The following is a 24525-nucleotide window of genomic DNA, read 5'->3' as shown; positions in this document are numbered from 1 at the left end:
TACCCCACCATCTTTAAGAAGTGAATGGATGGACACCATAGAAAAAAGAGGGTATTGAAGAGAAGATGGGTCAGAAAGTACCATGAAAGAGATCCTAAATGTAACCAAGCCACCCTCTGTATTTTCCCATCAACTCTCTTATTTTTCACAGTATTTCAAAGTATTCTACTCTCTGAAACTCTTGACCTCTCCATCCCACTCTATTAACTGAAGATAACTCGTAATACCTCACAGAGTAGATTGGAACCTCAGACAGGAGCTCCCTGGACTTTCTGTAGCCATGTCCACCTTTTCTCCCCCTTCATTCAAATGCACTGAAGGAGGTTTACTGACTCCCACCTAGGGTTCTTGCCCTATTACCTTCTTCCTCTTTTAAACAGTCTCTACTTTGTGCCACGTGCACCAGGCCCTGGAGACAAAGGCGGAGAAGACACCCATCCTCCCCTTGTGGAGGTCAGGTCTGCTGTAGAGAAAAAGAGGTAGCCATTCTACAGAATGCATGGCTGAAATGAAAGATTGTTAGTGCTGTCCTAAAAGTGTGAAGAAAGTTCTGAGTGACCCCAAATGGTTCTTTGGGCTCTGAGAGAGGTAATCCTAACTTTCAATTCACCAGCCCTGATCCATCATAGAATATTCTGGTAGTCCTAGAAAAAGATCATTTTAACATTACAGAAGAAAACAATACCCTAATTCTCCAAAGTACATTTGACTTACCAGAAACAAAGTTTTCTGTTTTTAAATACAAATGCATTCTAGGCATTTTCTTTCAGTGTTAAAGATGCAAGGTATCCCACTGAATTTCAAGTGTTGCCATTATTCTGCTTCTCGATAGTAGATCCTAATTGCCTTGTCCAAGTACATGGTTCTGAAATGATCAACATGCACTGAGATCTCCTTCAAATATGAATTAGGGTGGGAGGTGAGTATGGTGAACATTGTAATTATCACAATGTTGAATTTGTTAAAATGGACAGAAGTATGTTCATGTATGAATAACTGAAATGTGTGAAATATTCTAATTGTATCAGTTTAATCATGATATTTAAAATATGTATTTTCCAATGACTCTCTCAGTAATGAAGAGTCGCCATCTGGGCATCATCAGTAAGACACTGGGATTCCTCCCCAAACATGGTGAAAGGAAACCCACCCCAAAGAAAGAGAGCAGTTGCTAAAACAGATCCAAAGAACTATGTGGCAGACACTGCTAAATACCTCCCATCATCATCATCTTCCTCATCATCTTTTCAGGAAACTGTCTCAGCAGGGGACTCAGCAATCCAACTAGAGACTCTAGGCTCACTTGCGGAAGATGTGGGATGAGCGAATTCTTGGTTCTGTCTTTTGAAAGGAAGACAATTACCCCCAATTCCTTTTGCCCTCAGGTTAGAAAGAGGATGTGACACTTACAATCTGACTTTGCCTATGCAGCTGTGGACAACAGTTTAAGGAAAGGCAAAACAGGAAGTTGGAAGTAAACTGGAGCCCAAAATGACCACTGGAGCAGAACCATCTCTCCACCCTGCCTCTTGACTGACATGTGAAAGAGGAGAAAATGTCCAGCTTATTTGAGTCATTGAATGTCTGGGTCTCTTTATTATAACAGCTGAGTCTGACTTTGGCCAATAGATAATTGCTTCCAGGTAACTGGTCCCAGAAAGAGGAACTCCTGTTGGTGTCTCCCACAGCCAGTGGAAAATAACCACATTCCCACTGGAGTTCAGTGACCACTAACACAGCACCCTGGAAATGACCACAGCTCCTTGCTTTCCTGTGTACATTCTCTCCCCAACCTGAGTCTACAGAAAGCACTTGAAACAGAGATGGTAATATGGTATGACATACTCATTCATAGCATACTGTTCTTGTGGGTTTCTGTTACATTCAATGTCATAGTAGCAGTTACTTATATCTCACCAAGGTGTTCACAGGAGAAAAAGGAATCAGGCAGTTAAAGTAAAGGCACACTTCAGAATTAGGATGCTTGTTGAAGAGGGAAGAAGTGAGCTAGACAGCGAGTCCTGACCTCCTCATGACACAGGAAAGAGGCAGCAAAGGAAAAGCAGAATTAAGAGGTGGGTAACAAAAGTATTGTTCTAAGACTCAATATTACAAAGTCTGGGACCTGGTGAGACTGGAAGATAGGTTACCAGAGTAGAAAATGAACTAGGAGTCCCCTAACTCCAAACTCAAACCTGAGGATGAGAAGGGGGAGGGGCAGCAAAGAGAGAAGACATGGGAGCAGAAAATCTCAGCTCACCCACTTACAAACAGTTGGAAAGAGGCAAATTTAGAACATGACAGTAACAGTAAGGTCCTTAAAACAGAGCAAACAGCTTAAAACAAAATTGTGCAAGGAAAACTGAGCCAGGGGTCTGCAGCCAACTTGTGGACCCCTCAGCCAACCAGTCACCCCCTTAAATCAGCATGGCATCTTCCCGTGTCCAGACAGCTGCAAATTAAACCAGAGGGAAGTTCCCTACAGTGGGACCTCTTAAGCCTCTGGCCAAAGAACTTCTAGAAGAGCCACTAAGAGGCAAAAATCACTGAAACATCATCTCCTCCCACTCACTGGGGGCAAGGGGAACTGATCGGGCGAGTGGGCATCTATGATGGGAGGTGGGGCTAACCCTGCTCAGTCTTTGAAACCTAGACAAGGGCAGAAAGCTCTGTGCAGCATCCTCTCACTTAACTCATACAGAGACAGCAAAGAAGCAGCTTTGCTCCCAAACAGAGGAAAGTGAATTCACCAGTGCCCAACCACTGACTCTGGGGACGGGGGAGGGAGGGAAAATGGGAAGCCTAGGGAGTGTCCTCAGAATTCCAGGGCTATACCAGAAGGAGGCTCACTGAATATACAGTGACCTAGAGACCTGGTTCCCAGACAGAGGCAGCCACAGACAGAAGCCTGCTAGGATAAGTTCCCTGAACACCCCAGAAAACTTAAGCATAAGGCACCCAAAAAGACAGGCAGAGGGACATCAGTTATGGCATCAGTGTGGCAGAGCCCACACAGCCCACACAGTGTGACCACTGATCATAACTGGTGAGTGCAAGGACATTGTTTGGATACTTGTGAGACCTTGCATCAGATTTAGCAAACAGAGGGAATCAACACCCACGATTAGCAACCTGAGACAGTGGAAACTAGAGTCCAGGTGAACCACCTGAGTCCCTTCACTATAGTACCCCAGAGAGTGGCATCAGCTGGACAAATACTTCGGTACCACAGAACACTCACAGAAAACCCACAACCAGAGTTCCTGCACTCCCACTCAGTCACCGGGATCTTCACCACTGTAAAAAGGATACTGTAGAGGGGAGCAGGTACACATGACACACAGCAATCACAGGGATAGTCCTGAGCTAGCATCCTGAAGTCCCTCACACAATAGAAACAGCCAAGCTACAACACTGCACCCTCTGAGCAGTCAACCATGCCCCTGAGCTGACAACCAGAAGTTGCTAGTAGGAGGCTCAGAGCAACTAGGGAATTGGCTCCTGTGCCCACTGCAAGTAGGGAGAGACCCATGACCAAAGACTGATGGACATCTGCTAAATGTCCAAACCCAAATGAAATCTGAACCAAGATTCAAAAAGAATTTTCACCTTTACATGGTTTACTATAAATTACTCTAATGTAAATTTTGACCATATAAATAACTCCTTAACTTGAACCATAATTATTAACCCAATAGCCAATGTTGTACCCATTTGAATATATTTTATCTAATGGTTTAAAGAATTATTGGAATCAATCTTTCATAGGTACAGATAACCGCCGCTTCTAGCCCGGGTTGCTCCAAGCGGCTCGCGCCGCTTCTTGCTCTTACGGCCCGACCAGCGGGACAAAAGACACGTACTCTTCAGAAGTTCATGAAGCAGCTTCCCCATTTATTCAGATAATACCCTCAATATATAAGCAGTCTCATGCATAAGCATTTGTAACCAGATATGTCCATCCAATCCTGTTAAAGGTCAAGCGATCACTCGCTCAAGCATACATGTAAAGTATATCTGTCCACACGCTAGGCAGCTGAACTGATTATCATACAGCCAATTGCAAACACTTCCTGCCTCTCTCCAGGCATAATCAGGATGCCGTTTGCTCTCTGCCAGTCGCCATCTTTAGATGCACGTGGCGTAACCCTGGGCCCCGGGTTTCGCCCGCCACAATAGCTCTAGTTTATATTTGTTCCTCTTACCCCCCACTCATCCTCTTGCATTACTGGCTACTACCTCATATGCCCACCATTCATCTATTTCTCCTTTCTACCTTGGTGTAAATCATTCTTCTATATCATCTAACTATTTATCTATCTACCCATCTCTTTCTGTCTCTCTTTTTCCCTCTTCTTTTTGCCTAGTCTTTTTTTCCTCCCCACTTTTAAACCTCACTGAAGTTTAGAGTAAGTTGGTTAAATTTAACAACTAATGTTTTTACCTATATCAGAACTGTATTACAAGTATATATCTAAGTTTGAAGAAATGTGTAAAACAATAGCAACAAGGTGTTGTTTCTTATAAGGTTGAATAGGATAAGGCTTGGTTCTGAAGTGACCATAGTAAAGAAGGCTCAGTGGCATCTCTTAAAGTGGTACTGATATTAGGATCAGCAGAGTTCACACATTGTATTAAAATATTATTTTCTGGATAGTCACACAACCCAGGGCTCTTAAGAAAAAGAAGCTCATGAAGTAGCCCTTCACTTAAAAGAAGTGAGAACTATACCAAGAGATGGATAGACATACAATTTGAAAAAGCAAGGGAAGGAATCATCCCAAACAGCCCATAATGCTTCAACAACTGATTTCATTGGCACCACAGTGAAGGAAATGTCAGAGAAGGAATTTAGAAAGTTCATAGTTAAAATATTCTATAAGCTAAAAGAAGACATAAGGAGTGAAATCAGAGAGAAAATAGAAGAAGTGAAAAATCACTTCAATAAAGAGATAGAGATTCTGAAAAAGAACTAAACAGAAATTCTGGAAATGAAAGTTTCAAGAAACCAAATTAAAAATTTGATGGAAAGCATCACCAATAAATTAGACCACTTTGAAGCCTGATTTTAAGGCCTCAAAGACAAAGTATATAATCTTGAAAATAAAAGTGAACATAAAGAAAAGATGGTAAGAAACCATGAGCAGAATATTCAAGAAATCTGGGATAACATTAAAAGGCCAAAATTAAAATTCACTGGGACAGATGAGACTCTGAAATACAAACTAAAGGGATAAAAAACTCTTCAATGAAATAATACCAGAAAATTTTCCAAAGAAAATTTTTAAGAATAAAATGGAAATTCAAATACAAGAGGCATATAGGAATCCAAATACACAACATCACAATAGATCCACTCCAAGACACATTATAATGAAAGTATCTGACTAAAAGAATAAGGACATTTTTAAAGCTGCAAGAGAAAAAAGACAGGTCATATTTAGAGGTAAATCAATCCATACTTCAACTAGTTTCTCAATCCAGACCTAAAAGCAAGGAGGATTTGGAATAATATGTACCAAGCTCTGAAAGAAAATGGATGCCAACCAAGAATACTATACCCAGCAAAATTAAGCTTCAGAATTGAAGAGGAAATAAAAGCCTTCAATGATAAGCAGAAGCTAAAAGAATTCATAACTAGAAGGTCTGCATTACAAAACATCCTCGATAAAATATTTCATGAATAAGAAGTGGAAAATAAAAATGAAAACCAGCATAGGAAGGAATTACACTAGAAGAACAGTCAATTAAAGGAGAATCAAGTCTGATTTAATCATTAGAAATAGATCAAAATGGCAGGAAATAAAAATCATCTCTCAATAATAACATTGAATGCAAATGATATAAACTCTTCAATCAAAGGACATAGGTTGTCAAATTGTATTTTTCAAAAGGACCCAACAATATGCTGTCTGCAAGAGACTCACCTTAAAGGCAAAGACATCCACAGTCTGAAGGTGAAAGGATGGGAGAAAACAAAACATTCACATGGGACTCCTAAAACAAGCAGGGGTAGCTATTTTCATGTCAGATAAAGTGGACTTCAAGCCAAAATTAATCAGAAGAGACAAAGAAGATCACTTCATACTGCTTAAGGGAATCATATATTAGCAAGATATAATGATCTTCTATATTTATGCCCCAAACAATGGAGCATCTATATACATCAAATAAACCCTTCTCAATATTAAGAATCAAATAGATCACCATACAATAATACTGGGTAACTTTAACACTCCTATCTCACCACTGGATAGGTCATCCAAACATAAATTAAATAATTAAAGATTCAAAAAATAATATAATTAATTTAATTAATTAACTAATTAAAATTAATTAATTAAAAATACAATTAATAACACGGACCTAAATATTTCATCCATCAATGACTGAATTTACTTTCTTCTAAGCAGCACATGATACATTTTATAAAATCAACCATCTTTTAGATGACAAATTAAATCTTTGAAAACACACACACAAAAAAAACACAGATAATACTTTGTATTCTATGGATCATAATGAAGTGAAATTAGAAGTCAAAGATAAAATAAAAAACAGAAACCATGTGGAAACAAATAATACACTTTGAAAGATGAATGGATGACAAAAGAAATCAGGGAAGAAATTTTAAAAATCATAGAAATAAATGAGAATAATGATATAAAATATCAAAATCTCTGGGACAATATGAATGCAGTTCTAAGAGGAAAGTTTATATTATTGAGCTCATACATTAAAGAAATAGAAAGATACCAAATACTCTAACATTATAGCTCAAGACCCTAGAGAAAGAACAAACCAACACCAAATACAGTAGAATACAGAAAATAATTGAAATCAGAGCTGAAATCAATGAAATTGAGATTCAAAAAAATAACAGAAGTTCAACAAAACAAATAGCTGTTTTTCAGAAAGGATAAACAAAGTCAAAAAACCTTTAGCCAAACTAACCAAAAGAGGGAAAAAAACTAACAAAATTCTAGATGAAAGAAGAAATATCACCACAGACACTACTGAAATTGAGAGGATCATCAGAAATTATTTTGAAAATGTATACTCCAATAAGCTAGAACATCTTGAAGGCATGGACAAATTCCTAGAGACACATGACCTACCCAAATAGAACCAAAAGGACACAGAAAACTTCAACATATCAATTTCAAGTAGTGAAATTGAAGCAACTCTCAGGACTTGATAATAAAATGATGAGGGGAGGTACTTTGGGTTTTTGTTTTTATTTTCAAAAATTTGTTCTAATTTGTTAGACATGACAGAATGCATTTTCATACATCATACACAAATGGAGCTTTCCTTTGGCTGTGCATGGTGCTGAGTCACATCAGGAGTGTGATCGTACATGTATCTAGGGTGATAATGTTCATCTCAATCCACCATCCTTCCCCCTCCCACCCCTCTCACCCCTCCCATCACCTCCACATAATCCAGATTTTCTTCTTTTGTCCCTACCCATCCCCCACTATAGATCAGCATCCACTTACAGAGAAAACACTAGGCCTTTGGTTTTGTGGGATTGGCTTATTTCACTTAGCATGATATTCTCCGGTTCCATCCCTTTACCTGCGAATGTCATCGTTTCATTCTTCTTTAAGGCTGAGTAATATTCCATTCTGTATATGTACCAGTTTCTTCATTCATCTGTTGAAGGGCACCTGGGTTGGTTCCAGGTTTAGCTGTTGTGAATTGAGCTGCTATAAACATTGATGTGGCTGTGTCAAAAAAAAAAAAAAAAAAAAAAGAAAGAAAGAAAAGAAAGGAACACTGCCAAAATCATTCTACAAAGCCAGTATCAACCTGATACCAGACCCAGACAAAGACACATGAAAGAAAGAAAACTTCAGACCAACATCCTTGATGAATGTAGATGCAAAAAGTCTTAATAAAATATTGTCAATGGGCATACAAAAACACATTAAAAACAGTGCACCATGATCAAGTGAGTTTCATTCCAGGGATGCAAGTTTGATTCAACATATGGAAATCAGTAAATACATTTCACCATATGAATAGATTTAAAAGACAAGAACCACATGATTATCTCAATAGATGCAGAAAAAGCATTTGACAAAATACAGCACCAATCCATGTTTAAAACACTAGAAAAACAAGGGATAGAAGGAACTTACCTCAACATTGCAAAGAATATACATGACAAATCCAAGGCCAACATTATTCTGAATGGAGAAAACCTGAAAGCATTTCCTCTAAAAACAGGAACAAGACAGGATGCCCACTTTTACCACTCCTATTCAACATAGTCCTTGACACTCTAGTCAGAGCAATCAGACAAGAGAAGGAAATTAAAGAGATATGAATAGGAAAAGAGGAACTCAGATTATTTCTGTTGGGTAATGACACAATCCTATATTTAGGTTACCTGAAAAACTCCCCAGAAGACTTCTAGAACTCATAAATGAATTCAGCAAAGTAGCAGGATACATGATCAATACTCATAAATCAATAGCATTTCTATACTCCAATAATGAATTGCTAAAAAAAGAAATTAGAAAAATTATCCAATTCACAATAGTCCCCCTAAAAATTCAAGTTTTGGGAATCAACAAAAGAGGTGAAGGATCTCCACAATGAAAACTACAGAACACTAATGAAAATTGAAGAAGACCTTAGAAGATGGAAAGATTGCCCATGTTCTTGAATAGGTAGATTTAATATTGTCAAAATGGTCTTACTTCCAAAAGTGCTATATGGATTCAATGCAATTCCCATCAAAATTCCAATTATGTTCTTCATGGAACAAAAGAAAGCAGTTATGAAATTCAGTTGGAAAAATAAGAGACCCAGAATAGCCAAAGCAATCTTTCTTTTTTAATTTTTTTATTTGTTCTAATTAGTTGTACATGAAAGAATGCATTTATAACATTTTTATAAATCATACATAAATGGAGTATAATTTCTCATTTTTCTGATTGTACATGTTGTAGGATCACATTGGTCATGCAGTCATATATGTACATGAGGTAATAATGTCTGTTTCACTCTACTATCCTTCCTACCCCCATACTCTTTCCCTTTCCTTCACACCCCTCTACCCAATATAAAGTAACTCTATTCTTCCCTAGCCACCTGCCCCCCCTTATTGTGAATTAACCTCCACATATCAGAGAGAAAATATTTGGCCTTTGGATTTTTGGGTTTGACTTATTTCGCTTAGCATGATATTCTCCAATTCCATCCATTTATCAGCAAATGCCATAATTTCAATTATCTTTAAAGTTGAGTAGTATTTCATCATGTATATACACCACATTTTCTTCGTCAAGAAAAGTGAAGCTTGAGGCAATACAGTACCAGACCTTAAATTATACTACAGAACTAGAGTAACAATCATTGCCCTATGTACATGTATGATTACATGAATGGTTTAAATCTACATCGTGCACAACCATAGAAATAAAAAGATGTACCCCATTTGTGTACAATGAATCAAAATGCAGTCTGTAAAAAAATAATAATTTTAAAAATAAATAAAAATAAAATTCAAAAATAATTAACATGATATTGGTACCAAAACAGACATGAAGACAAATGGAATAGAAGACACAGAGACAAACCCACATAAATACAGTTATCTCATACTAGACAAAGGCACCAAAAAGATAGCCTTTTTAACAAATGGTGCTGGGAAAACTGGAAATCCATATGTAGCAGAATGAAATCTAACCCTATCTCTCACCCTGCAAAAAACTCATTCAATGTGGATTCAAGACCTAGGAATTAGACCACAAACTCTGAAACTGCTAGGAAAAAAATGTAGGCCCAACACTCAAACATGTTAGCTCAGGAACTGACTTCCTTAACAAGAAGTAAAATCAAAAATTAATAAATGAGATAGCATCCATCAAGTTAAGTTTTTTCATAGCAAAGGAAATAATCAAGATTGTGAGGAAAGAGCCTACAGAATGGGAGAAAATCTTTGCTACCTGCTCCTCAGAAAGGACATTAATATCCAGAATATACGACAAACTCAAAAAACTTAATGCCCAAAAAAAAAAAAAACCCACTCAATAAATGGGCAAAGGAACTAAACATACACTTCTCAAAACAAGAAATACAAATGGTCTATAAATACATGAAAAAATGTTCAACATCCCTAGCAATTAGAGAAATGCAAATTAAAACTACATCAAGATTTTCATCTCACTCTATTCAGAATGGCAATTATCAAGAATACAAGTAAGAATAAATGTTTCTGAGGATGTGGGAGAAAAGGTACACTCATAAATTGTTGGTGGGACTGCAAATGGGTGTAACCACCCTAGAAAGCAGTATGGAAATTACTCTGAAAACTAGATATGGAACCACCATATGACCGAGCTATCCCACTCCTCGGTATATATGCAAAAGATTCAAAACCAGAATACTACAGTGACATAGTCTCATTAATGTTTATAGCAGCTCAATTCACAATAGCTAAGCTATGGAGCCAACTGAGATGTTCTTCAACAGATGAATGTATGAAGAAAATGTGGTATATATACACAATGGAGTATTACTCAGCCATAAAGAGAATGACTTTATAGTATTTGCCGGTAAATGCATAAAACTAGAGACTATCATGCTAAGTGAAATAATCCAGTCCCAAAAAGTCAAAGGTCAAATCTCACTTATATGTGGAAGTTAATTCAAAATAAGTGGGAGGGGGATAAAAAATAGAAGAAAGATCACAGGAGTAGACAAAGGGGAATGATAGGAAGGAAGGAGGGATGAAATAAAGAAAAACCATGGAATGAATCTGACCTAACTTTCCAATGTACATATATGAATATACCACAGTGAACCTCACAAGACAAATTTTTAAAATATATATAAGTAAGTAGCAGAAAGATCAGTTGAACAGAGGGAAGGAAACGGGGAGGGAAGAGGAGAAAGAAAGATCTTGGACTTGATTAGAACAAATTATATTCCCTGCTAATCATTTTGTTCAAATAAATCCCAATGTTTTGTATAACTAAAAAGAACCAATAAAAAATTAAAAAATTAAGGTACACTTCACCTCTTAGTGCCACATTTTAGCAGTCCCCAATACACGTAGTAATCAACCAATGAAGAATTTTATAAGAAAAACTTACAATGATTTTTTAAAATAGTGTTTTGTGCATACGAAATGGTCAGCATTGTACTAGAATTGGTTCTTGGAGCTATTAGCACTGGACTCCCACATGGTAGCTGCCTGTTATTTCTCTCAGTGATATTTTTCTCATTTTTCCCTGTTACCTACTATACTATATACATATGAAAATATATTTTTTTTCTGAAACAGAAGTTCCTAAATTGCTGACCTGGTTCATTAAAACATTTTCATTTTTCATAAGAAATAAGGTTTGTTGCTGATTATAAACACAGTAACAAGCATCCCTTTATTGCCTCATTGACAATTACACAGTCTCTCTACCCTCTTACTTACTGAGTTTTATGGAAACTATTTCAACAGAGTAGACATTTGTCATCACAGGAGAAACTCCCATTTAGACATTAACTACCTTGGCTTTATTAGAAACTCATTTTCCACAGATGTCCAGCCATGATTTGCTCCTTTTTATCAGGAAATAAATAATATCAGGTAATAGCTTCCTGTGGCAGAGGTTACATCTTTATTATACCCAGAGAAATAGATACCTACCAGTCAGAGAACAGCCAGATGGCTCACTGTTCTTATCAATAAAATTTAATTTTCACTAAGTCAATTGCTATCAAGCTAAGTTTTAAATAGGAAACAGACATTTAAGAATCTTTTAAGAATGGGCTGGGGATGTAACTCATTGATGGAGCACTTGCCTACCATGCACAAGAAACCGGGTTCAATCCCCATTACCGTGCCCCCCCAAAATCTTACAAGAAGCAGTATAAGTCATCTATGGGAGTTTCAAATTTGCATGAATGCAGATCCAGTTATTAATACCTCCTCCTTCTTCTGCCTTGCAGCCCAAGACAGATACCTGGGCATCTTGCTTGATACTTAGTCAATAAATCATAAATCCTACCAGTTCTAACTTGTATTATCTCCTGAGTCTGTATACTCTCTGTATTTCCAATACCAAACCCATCTTGTGATCGCCATCTTGTACTTGCTTCCTTGAAACAACCAATTTGCACATACCCCATCCTTCTTTCTCCTTGCTCATCCAATGGTCTTTCGAAAATGGAAGCATGCGAAATGCCTAAAAGTGGCTTTTAAAAAACCTGCATGATCCACTTCCTTGCCTTGTTTTCTGACTTCATTTGCTACTCCATTCATTCCCTATGCTTACCTCTGACACTATTCTCCATTTATTCCAGAACTTGCAGCTCCCCAACTAGATTAGGTTCACTTTGCCTCTGTGCCTTGGCAAACACAATTCCTGTAATGCCCTTTTCCCTCTCCTCCCCACTGTCTTCCATCTGAATCTTTCCTTTATTTTCAGAATATGTGTGGCTTTCCAGTGAAGACTTCTTAGTCCTTCCAGGTTAGACATGATAACCTTCTGGTAGGTTCCCCACCATCTAAGTGAATGTTCGATAAACTTTACTAACAAACAACACCATTGTCAATATTAACTAGTTAATAATCTGTGGGATTTTGCACAATTGATTAGCAGGGGCTGGGGGAGGTTGTGCTCAGGCATGATTATTTCTCTGATGTCCAATTCTGATTCATTCACCTCCCGCCATTGAACTTGATGATGTCACTGATATGCTAGGGGCTTAGTTAGGAACTGCAATAAGGTGCTCCTATCAGAGACCAGAACTAACAGAGGCTTACACAAAATAGAAGTTTATTGCTCTCTCACAGAAAAAAGTCTGTAGATAAGCAGTCCAGTGTTGATAGTGCTGTGTACAGTCATCAGGAAAACAGGTCCATCATCTTTAGCATATGACTTCAATTCACAAAGCCACAAAATGTCTCTGGGTCTCTAGATCTTCATTACAAAAAAGTAAAAGTTAAAGAGTAAAGGGGATAAAAGGAGACTCTTCCTGACGCCTCACGTGTGTCTTCAGTTTAAGAGTACATTTGTCACTCTTAAATGTAAAAAATACTGTCACACATTTACTTGCGTGCACTGGTACCTTGCATAACATCTTACTCTTCAGTAAGGGGATAGTGAATACTGGGCAGGCAACTAGCAATTTATTCCACACTCAACCTAGCTTTATAATCCATTTTTTTATAAAATAATCACTCTCATAAATGCAAATTTCATGTAATCTGGGAAACAGTAACTTGTTTAGCAATGAGGAGGGACTTTAAACACAGCACACCTAACAATGAATGAGGTACTAAAAATTCAGTTACATCTTTTGGGAATGCATCTCTTGTGCACAATGAGGGATGCTCTCATCCAAAGATCTTACTCATTCCCTCATGTATTAGCCACACTGAGCTATTAATGAGCAACACTGAGTGTACCTCCTCTTTTGCTCTATAACTTATGACATAGAATTATTCCCCCATTTTGTAGATGATAAAACTGAGGCAGAGTGAAATTCAGTGACATATACAAAATCACATCCCTGGTGACAGCAACAACATTCAAACCCAGGTCTGCCTAATGCTCTCTCTACATTAGAAATTCTCTGCAACGCCCACCCACCCCACCCTCAACATGAACTAATTATTCTGTCACTCCAAGAATAGAATGTCTACTGTGTTACTCAGTGACTGAACCCAGGATGACCTATGCTTAAAGGAGATGATTGGCCACCATATTGAGCTTAAGCACATGATGGGTAATTTAATTAGGCAACTCAGGATCTTAATGCTAGAAGGGTCTGTATAGATCTTTAAAAATCATTCTAATCATTTCTGAGGTGAGAACATTTTAGTTACTCCAGTGAACTGATCAGAGGCACACCAATGAGTTCCAGCGCCAAGGGAGAACATGGGCCTCGGGCTCTTGTTAATTCTAGATTTTCTTCCTCTGCATCACCCCTCAACTTTCTCTCTCTCTCCTAAATCAAAATCCAACTTAACACCCATTGCATTCTCCAGTCATTCCAAGATTTTCCTAATAAGAATTGATTATTCTTTGCTCCTAGCTTAAATTATACTTTGAATATCTGCTGTAGCCCTTCATTTCTTCTGCTCAATATTACTGTTGTATACTGGTGTCTTCCAGATGATAAATCCGTTAAATTTATTTTTATAGGCTCCAAGCATATAGTTCACAGTTTTGTCTATAGTAGATGTCTAATATGCATTTATTGAATGAATAATGATATCATATTTTAGCATTTCTTTAAAGTGTTTCCATCGAAAGGAATCTCTCTCTAGATTAAAAAGAAGAAACTGTGTTCAATTCTCTATATTAGTAATGTCCGCATTGTACTCTTTTTTTCTTGGTTTGTTTGTCTGTTTGCCCATTTAAAGTGTCCTCCAGGATAATATGAGGTCTCCATAAATAGTCTTTGCTCCCATTCCCTCCTGCCCAGCACTGCAAAAGAGCCAGCACCCAAGCACCAAATAAATGCCAAATAAGTAAAAGAATCCTCTTCTCCAGGCACTCATAAGACTATTTCAATTTCAAACTAAATCTTTTCAGAACCCATCAGAGACAAATATCTCAAAACAGCCATCGCATTCTTCCAAAGAAATAATTGTGGCATATGTTGAAACATCAAACTGGCAGATATGCGACATGTCTTCAGAAAACTGGGAGTGTGGTTGTCAAGAAGAAAAGATATGAGGACAAAAGTCTTGGAAGCTGTGCCATTAACTGTTCCCACAATAATGCTGACTACTAACGGACCACAGCACTCCAATGGCGTTCAACAATAAGTGATCCTTACTCTTGGCTCGGGGTGGTTGATCAGGCAACTGAAGGTCTTGACTTGGTGGTTCATATTATCCTGGAGGACACTTCAAATGGGCAAACAGACAAACAAACCAAGAAAAAAGAAAAAAAGAGTACAATGCGGACATTACTAATATAGAGAATTGAACACAGTTTCTTCTTTTTAATCTAGAGAGAGATTCCTTTCGATGGAAACACTTTAAAGAAGTGCTAAAATATGATATCATTATTCATTATCATTATATATATCATTATCATTATCATATCATATATCATTATCTCAGACAAACTCACATGTATGGGAAATGTTTTGTGTAGGCAGGTGAGCTGGTTTTCAGCCAATATAACATGTTTTTGGCTCAAATAACTGTACCTACTCATCTTTGGTCCAAGTGTCTCTAATCATGCAACAGATTAGCACAGATATTCTTATGATGAAGGGGGTAAGAATGAAAACTGGTGCCATCAAGCCTTTGCCTATGTCAGGCTTACCAACAACTGGCTGGCCTAAGCAAGTGTCCTGACTGAGGCTTTGAAGAGCCCTACAAAGCTATGTAGCAAAGAACTTGGAGAGATGGAGAAATGGTGCTATTATTACAAATTTACCACAGGATAAAGACTGTGTTACTTGCTTAAATCTTTTTCCCCTAACACATAATAGTAGGCTTGATAAATATTTGTTGAACACATGCACAGATCAATGGATGAACAGAAGACTGGAGGAATTAAGGAAGCTAGTTTATGGAGCTCCTAGCAGAGATAAGTCATTAATAATTCAGTGATTATCATGGTGATGCCAGCAAGAAAATATTTGTCCACAGATTCTTCAAAACCTAATGCAATATCTTATAGAATAGAAACAAGCACAAGTTTCTTGAGTCCATCAGGTAGCTCAGAGGATGAGTCCTTCAGAAACCTTCTTTGATGAACATGAAGTACGTACTTTCCACGGTGTCCACCCTTCTTTCGTTATCACAAACCTTCCGCTATGACTGAGCTTTGAATCACAGTCATATTAAGGACATTCTAATATCTCCAATTCTTATTTCTTCACTAAATACAGTGAGGGCATCAGAGATGTATCTTGGATCTCAAATGCAAGCTCTTTATTGCAAGAGCTGCAACATTAAAATTCTCCTGATCCATAACTAACCTCTGACAAAAACATGCAAAATTTTCTGGAGTTTTTAGACAAAACTTTACTCAGAAAACTTCAGTGGAGGAGAAAATTCTCCACTGGTGATTAAATTACAACAGAAAATGATAAACTGAAACTCAAAACTATTGAAGCCTTCTCTGCATTTCTTTTCTCTACACCCAGGAATGGGTAGCATTCTAGTGAAATAGCTTTAATAAAAAGGTCAAGGGGTTGCAATAGTGAGATTTCTATATTGTACTGCAAGGAAATGGTGGAAAACAGCATCCATGTTCCAAGAAATAAATCCAAAATCTTTTGACAAGCTCTGTATGATAATCAAGTGGCAGATATTAATTATTGATGCCATGAAACATTCCAGATTGCTCTGAGGGACATGAAATGTTGGATATGTATTCATAATGAGGACTAACATTCATTGACTCTTTTTTCCCATATTTTTTATTGGCACATCATAGTTGAAAATAGTGGTGGGATTTGCCGTTACATATTTGCACATGCACACAAAATAACAATATAATTAGGTCAGTATCAGTCCCCATTCCCTTTACTCTACTCTGCTGATCTCCCCTAGATTTTCTTGAGACCCCCTCCCCCACCACCTTCATTTTTTCTTTTTCCTCTCTAGTTTCCATATATGAGAGAAAACATATTACCTTTGACTTTCTGAGTTTGGCTTATTTCACTTAACATAATATTCTCAAGTTCCATTCATTTTCCTGCAAATGACATAAGTTCATTCTTCCTTGTGGCCTAATAAAACTCAATTGTGTATATATGCAGAACATTTTCTTTATCCATTCATCTTTCAGTGGACATCTGGGCTGGCTTCATAGTTTGGCTATTATGAATTGTACTCCTAGAAACATGAGTATGCATATATTGTTGTCATATGGTGACTTTAATTCTTCAAGATAAATACCAAGGAATGGGATGGTGGTTCTATTCCTAGTCTTTTGAGCAAACTTCATATTGATTTCCATAGTGGTGTACTAATCTACAATCCCACCAACAGTGTAAAAATGGTCTTACATTCATTGACTCATAGAATATGCCAGGCTCTGTGCTAAGTATTCTTTATTCATTATCTCACTTAATCCACACTACATGTTGTAAGATGGGTGGGTATTTTTCAAATCTTTATATTTTTCCTACACATTTTACAGAGGAAATAGTTTATTCTGATAATTGTATGGTAACAATGGATCCTGACTTGACTAAGACCAATCTGTGGTATAGGTACCAAAATAGAAAGGTAGATCAGTGGTACAGAATAGAGGACACGGACACAAACCCAAATAAATACAATTTTCTCATACTAGACAAAGGGGCCAAAAATATGCAATGGAGAAAAGATAGCCTCTTCAACAAATGGTGCTGGGAGAATTGGAAATCCATATGCAACAGAATGAAACTAAACCCATATCTCTCATCATGCACGAAACTAAACTCAAAATGGATTAAGGACCTTGGAATCAGACCAGAGACCCTGCAGATTATAGAAGAAAAAGTAGGTCCAGATCTTCAACATGTCTGCTTAGGACCAGACTTCCTTAACAGGACTCCCATAGCACAAGAAATAAAAGCAAGAATCAACCACTGGGATAGATTCAAACTAAAAAGCTTTCTCTCAGCAAAGGAAACTATCAGCAATGCAAAGAAAGAGCCTACAGAGTGGGAGAAAATCTTTGCCAATCATACTTCAGATAGAGCACTAATTTCCAGAATCTATAAAGAACTCAAAAAACTCTCCACCAAGAATACAAATAATCCAATCGACAAATGGGCTAAGGAAATGGACACTTCACAGAAGAAGATCTACAAGCAATCAACAAACATATGGAAAAATGTTCAACATCTCTAGTAATAAGAAAAATGCAAATCAAAACCACCCTAAGATTCCATCTCACCCCAATTAGAATGGCAATTATCAAGAATACAAGCAACAACAGGTGTTGGCGAGGATGTGGGGAGAAAGGTACACTCATACATTGCTGGTGGGGCTGCAAATTAGTGCAGCCACTCTGGAAAGCAGTGTGGAGATTCCTTAGAAAACTTGGAATGGAACCACCATTTGACCCAGCTATCCTACTTCTTGGCCTATACCCAAAGGACTTAAAATCAGCATACTACAGAGATACAGCCACATCAATGTTCATAGCTGCTCAGTTCACTATAGCCAGATTGTGGAACCAACCTAGATGCCCTTCAGTTGATGAATAGATAAAGAAACTGTGGTATATATACACAATGGAATATTACTCAGCCATAAAGAATGATAAAATTATGGCATTTGCAGGCAAATGGATGAAATTGGAGAATATCATGCTAAGTGAGATAAGCCAATCTCAAAAAGCCAAAGGACGAATGATATCGCTAATAAGTGGAGGATGACACATAATAGGGGGAGGGAAGGGTTAGTGTTAGGGTTAGAATTAGGGTTAGGGAGGGGGGCAAGAATGGAGGAAGGAAGGACTGTATAGAGGGAAAAGAGAGGTGGGAGGGGTGGGGGGAAGGGAAAAATAACAGAATGAATCAAACAACATTACTCTATGTAAATTTATGATTACACAAATGGTATGCCTTTATGCCATGTACAAACAGAGAAACAACATGTATCCCATTTGTTTACAATAAAAAAAAAGACCAATCTGATTCATAATCCTGGCATAATAATTCATGACGTCACCTTTCACTCTCAAAAGAGTGCTGATTTTGATGATAATTATGGTCACTGTGAAAAAGAAACTTGCCCACATAGTTACTAAATGGAGGAACCAGGACTAGAATCTAGTTCAGTCTGGTACCAGAGCCAGCAACTCCACCACACTGAAACCTCTTTGTCTTACAGTCAACCAAAATGATGACTGACACAGACCATTTCTCTAGACTCTAACAGCTTATGTCTGGGAACTGAGATTATGGAGATACTCAAGTGTATTAAGACTACAAAGTGGAATTTCAATAAATTCAAGTCGTATATAGAAAATACAAGTTGTATGTGTAAAAAAGACTGGGGGAAAACCTGAATTACCTAAAAAACTGAAAAAGAAATAGGGTTAGATGTTAGACAAATCAAAGTCCCTGACATTAGTCTTTAATATAGAACTAAAAGATATATATATATATATATATATATATATATATATATATTTAAATATCAACTTATTCATGAAACTGCTATTGCATTTATTGAATATGCATATTGAAAAGTCAAAGATTCTATTTTTTTTTTTTTCCCAGTTCTTCAGGTCTACTGACTAATCTTTGCTAATGCATAGACTAGCCATTCAAGCAAATTCTCATACAAATCAAGAAGGAAAAAAATTAACTTGGAAGAGTGCTGCTTGTTCTTATAAAAGAATCACCACTAAATTCTTTTGATAAAATATATTGACTAAATCAGAGAAGGGGAAATAACTAGTCCAGAAAAATGGAAATAGTAGAAGTCAGTCCAAATTATAAGAACAGAAATCAAAGCAGACTCAGAAGGAAGGAAAAAGGTAACTAGAGTGAACACACAGAGATGTTAACGAAGAGAAGTAAAGATAAAGCCGCCTCGCCGAATAATAAGGAAGTGCAGGAGTGACATTAGGAAGCTTCTCCCCCAGTGTTCAACAAACTGAGGGAAACCAGGGCACATCTAAATTCCAGGGCATGCAATGCAGTGGAAAACAGATGCTGTCAGTGGCTCCTCTGCCTGGAGAAAATCACAGAAGCAATGGTGCACAACCCAGCAGGATAAAGTAAGGGAGAAAGATGGAGAAAGAGAAAGGAAACTCACTGACTCACAGGGCAAGGAAGGCATTGGGTGGCCTTTCGACCATCTGCCTGACATTATCCAGAGCCACACCTAAACCATCCCAAGCAGATGAGACCTCAGGAGAGTAGCTCCCAGGGTCTCCCTTAGACACAGTGTTCCAGGATGGAACACTGGTCAGAATGTTTTCCTTCTTACTAATCGAGACCCATGCGTAAGATTGCGCTCTTTCTTTCTGTTTGCAGTAGAGGCAGAAAGCAGGCAAGTCCCTCCCACTGCCTTATTTTCTTATAGAGCCAACAGGCAAAGGCATTACCTGATAGTGTGAAGATAACGTCATCAACTCCATTGTCACCTCCGGCTTCACTCATTTGATCCTCCATCTTCCTCTGGAAATGGAATTCTTAGGCTTTAGAAATTAGTGCACTTTGAGAAAACAGTTTTTAAAAATTAATAGTAATGAAATAAAGCTTCTCATAATTAAAAACATATTAAACAGAGCACTTGGGAAATGAAACTGCTTAGTGGTGGCTTTCCAGATATGGGTTCCAACAGTAGAGTTGCCTAAATCTGCTGAAGGATGACTGTCAGACCACAGAGAGGCAGCCAAGAACTTGAATCTGACCAACAGAGGCATAAGACAGCTCAGGATTTTGATAGCTCTCAATGGTTCTATCAACTCCTACTTGATTTCCCCTTTAGGTGGGGCAAGTACACTATTACTAATACTATAAATAATAATAATAACCATAGAAAATTACAGTTACTATTTATTTGTGCTCACTCTGTGTGGTGGCAGAAAAATGGCCTTCTGCCTGATACCAAAGATATCCTAATCCTCAGAAACCATGAATATGGTAGCTGGCATTGCAAAGGAGTACAAAGGTTGCAAATGAAATTAGGTTGTTAGAAATCTTTTCTACCATGATAAGGAATAAGGCTTTTCAGCCTCATATGCTAGTCCTAGACGATGTGCTAAGGCAAGAAAAAGAAATTAACAGGTATACTGAGGGAAAGGAAGAAATAAAGCTGTCTTTGCAGATGACACCATCTATGCAGAAAATTTGAATCAACAACAACAACAAAATTATTGGAGCTAATATGTAATTATAGCAGGTTGCAGGGCACAAAAAATGTAGAAGAGGCAATAGCTATATACCAATAATGAACAAATGACATTTGAAATTAAAAATATGTTGCTATCTATATTAGCACCCAAAAAATGACATACTGAGGCATTAATCTAACAAAATTTGTACATCTTTATGTGAAAATTACAAATTATTGATAAGTATATCAAAGCAGAACTAAAAAATGATGAGATATTCTATATTCAGGTATTGGAAGACAATATTGTCAAGATGTCAATTTTTTCCAACTTTTGATCTATAGATATGGCATGCCCCCCCCACCAAAAAAAAAAAAAAAAAAAAACTCACAGCAATTTATTTTGGAGATGTCAATAACCTTATTCTAAATTTATATGGAGAAGCAAAAGACACATGAGTTTGCAGGTAGAATTAAGGTTGTTGATTAACTGATCCTACAATGGAAAATTATCCTGAATTATTACAGAGGGTATAGTCTAATCACAAGCAGCTTTAACAGTAAAAGAGGTAGAAAAGTCAGTGTCAAAGAGACGCAATGTAGAAAAGACTTAACTGGCTACTGCTGGTGTTGAAGGTGGAGGAAATCAAGGAATGCAGTCAGACTCCAGTAGCTAGAAAAGAAAACAACAACAACAACAACAAACAGATTCTCTTAGAGATCCTGGAAAAGAAGAGAGCCTTACCCACACCTTAACTTTAGCCCACTTTTGCCCATTTTGGACTTCTGACACTTAGAGGTAATAAATATGCATGTTTTGAGATACTTAGTTTGTGGTATTTTGTTACATCAACAATAGGAAACTAACGTACAATGCTAAACTTTGGCCCAAGTGTTTCATATGCAGTTCTAATTCTTACAAGCATGGCTCAAAGCCATGACTGTTTCTACAAACGAAGACACTTGGCCCCGGATGTAAAGTGATGCTGTTGTTTGGATATGGTTTGAATGTGTTCTAAGGTTGATCTTCAGTGTGGCAATGTTGGGAGGTGGTGTGGAACCTATAAGAGGTGGGGAAGGTGATTAGGTCGCTGGGATCTCTGACCTTGGAGGGGATTAACGTAGTTCTCTGGTGGGATTCTGGTTAGTTAGAGCGAGCATGCTGCCTCCCTGCTCTCTGGCTTCCTGTCTCACCATGTGAGATCTCCGCTCACAAGCACTTCCCCCACAATGCCACCTGTATTGATGGGATGCCGCCAGGGCTACACTCTCCAGAGCTGGTGTCATGCTGTTTAGATTTTCACCCTTCCAAACTGTGAGCTAAATAAAACTCTTCTCTTTATAAAGTGCCCAGCTTCTGCTATTTTGTTATAACAATTGAAAACAGCCTAATACCAGAGACTTGTCCAAGGCCTCAGTAAAATATGGAGCTGGTAAATCCCAGTCTGTTTGATTCCAAAGTCTATTTCTTTTTTCTACTAAAAAATGAGCACACGTGCTATCAAACACTAAACAACCTTTGCTCCACGTTCTGTTCAGATATATACTGCTCTACCTCAGCTGTTAGGCTGACTCCTAGAAGCCAAATAAAGAAAAAAGAAAAAAAGTCAGTACCATTTTTAAATAGCTCCCTATCTAAATGGCCAAATGAAAGTACTATTTTGGTCTAATTGGTCCAACTGGCTCTGTTTGATACTTCATTTATTCAATGTATGTGGCTCTTTTGAGGAAAAACATGGAAGGGGCAAGGGGTGACTCGTAAATGCAGCCTAAAAGCTTGGCTGAAAGTGCTTTGAATCAATAAGCAAGTCAGTGTTTTCATATGGAAAATTTACTAGTCGGATTTAAAATGCTTTTTGTTTTTGCTTTTACAATTAATTACTGTTGATAATCTTTTGTTATTATTTTTACAATTAATTACCAAGTACTGATAATAGGCAACATTGCTTAAATATACAGAGATAAGAAATCAGAATCGAAACTGGAGTGCACATTCATGGATTGCTAAAATGCTCACAGAAGAATTACACACTAATTCAACTACAATAAAAAAAATTACACTTGAAGAGCTTATTATATACTATTTCTTCCCCTTCTGAGAAACATTTGAGCAGAAGCCTAGCATGGTTACCATGGCAACTATAATGCAAAATTGGCAGTAACTTTATGAATTGCAAATTCCTCCAAGGGTGTCGGGGATTTTTTTTTCCTACTTCCATTTTTAACCATCTCATATGCATTATTCCAGCAATATGTTAAACAAGATTTTTGGGAACTCATGCATCACTTTGTAATAAGCTATGTTTTAAACCCTCAAATTCCATTATTCTAACAAGAACAGGCTAAACAGGGAACACCTGATTTACTGAATTTTAAATCATCCATTGTTTTAACTGAGTTCTTAACATGCTGGACCACCCTCACCTTTTCTGAAGAGGATGCAGGTAGTCAGTGGATGACATCACTGGATTCTTCCCCATCATTGATTCTTGAATCTGAGACTGGAGAAAAGGGATAGTCCTGTTTTAAAAAAAAAAAAAAACTCATAATTTCACAATCTGTCTCTCCAAGTAATTTCAGTTGCATCCAGCATCAAAACTATAATCAAGTGAATGGTCAGTTTTCTTTGTTTTCCACTCTCAATTCTGTCTTCTCTCACAGTCTACAGCAAGCATGAAAATGACCCAGAGCAAGCTCCTTGGGTAACCAGAGAGGTAGACAGCATCTAACAATCTAACAACGACTGTTTGTCTTGAGAGTTTAGACACTTGCTAAAGTCACCAGCGTTAGAACGTGTGTGTACACCTCTTCATCTATAACTACTTGGAACTGAGAACAAGAGTTACCCACAGAATCATAATTGATTCAGATCTTGCCATTACCATTTTCTAGTTCTGTGACTTTAAGTCACTCATGGGCATCTGCCTCCTCATCTGTGAAACACAGATTTTAAGTTTTGCCCAGTCCATTTCACAAGTCTGTTATAAGAATCACATGACAATATGTTTGAAGAATGCCATGTCCTATTAAAATATTACTATCAATTGTTCTGAATTTTTTATTTCAAATGATCAATAGTAAGAATCTCCAAAACATGAACACCCTTTGTTTTCAGAATCTAGTATCAAGAAGAAATGTGCTGATTTATCAATTGGGTGTTTGGGATTTTGTGAAATAAATAGAAATAAAGCCTTCAAAACAAAAAGATAAGTATTAAATCCTGTTTCATAAAAGAAGACCTAAACTATTGTGTCTCCACTTGGGAGACCTGTTTGTTTACAAAACAGCAACACAGAAAATGAGTGCATTCAAAGCACTTTTCTAAGGTAAGTGTCCATCGTATGCTCAGCAGGCACAAGGAGCAGCAGTATTTTGTGAAAACAAGAAAGCCTACTGGTTTCTTCCTTTCTGCCCTATTCTATCGCAACATCCTGTGGTCAGAGGAACAAGTTAGTTGTTTCCTGCTCTTAAACACTAGCCTTCAGAAAGGATATAAGTATGTTGTGAACCTCCAATGAACATAAGTCATGGTATCCAAGGTAGTGGATACATGAGGAATAGGATGGAGAACCTTGAAAGGACAGGCCTCTTGGCCTCTGAGGACCTTCTACCCATTCCTTCCTTCTCTTCACTGAAAGGTCACTGTCCTCTTGTCTGATAAGTGAAAGGAAGCGTCAGACACACTTTCACCCATGAAGAGCTCCCTAGTGCAGCCCTACATTGCAGCCCTGGCTGTGTCTAAGGGTTGGGGA

General features: G+C 37.5%; 1 long non-coding RNA gene across 1 annotated transcript in view; it reads right to left on the bottom strand.

Moving 5' to 3' along the window:
• LOC306658149 overlaps positions 1-23287 on the bottom strand; it is a 61201-nt gene extending 37914 nt beyond the window's left edge. Inside the window, exons 1-3 of the long non-coding RNA XR_013762978.1 lie at positions 23198-23287; positions 22291-22348; positions 20043-21446 (exon numbers count right to left, since the gene is read on the bottom strand). This is a non-coding gene — a long non-coding RNA (uncharacterized lncRNA). The remainder of the gene's footprint in view (positions 1-20042; positions 21447-22290; positions 22349-23197) is intronic.
• Between the last annotated feature and the right edge of the window lie 1238 nt (positions 23288-24525).

Source organism: Sciurus vulgaris (assembly GCF_902686455.1).
Source record: "Sciurus vulgaris genome assembly, chromosome: 3".
Lineage (NCBI taxonomy): Eukaryota > Metazoa > Chordata > Mammalia > Rodentia > Sciuridae > Sciurus > Sciurus vulgaris.
This window is presented reverse-complemented; position numbering and strand designations above follow the sequence as displayed.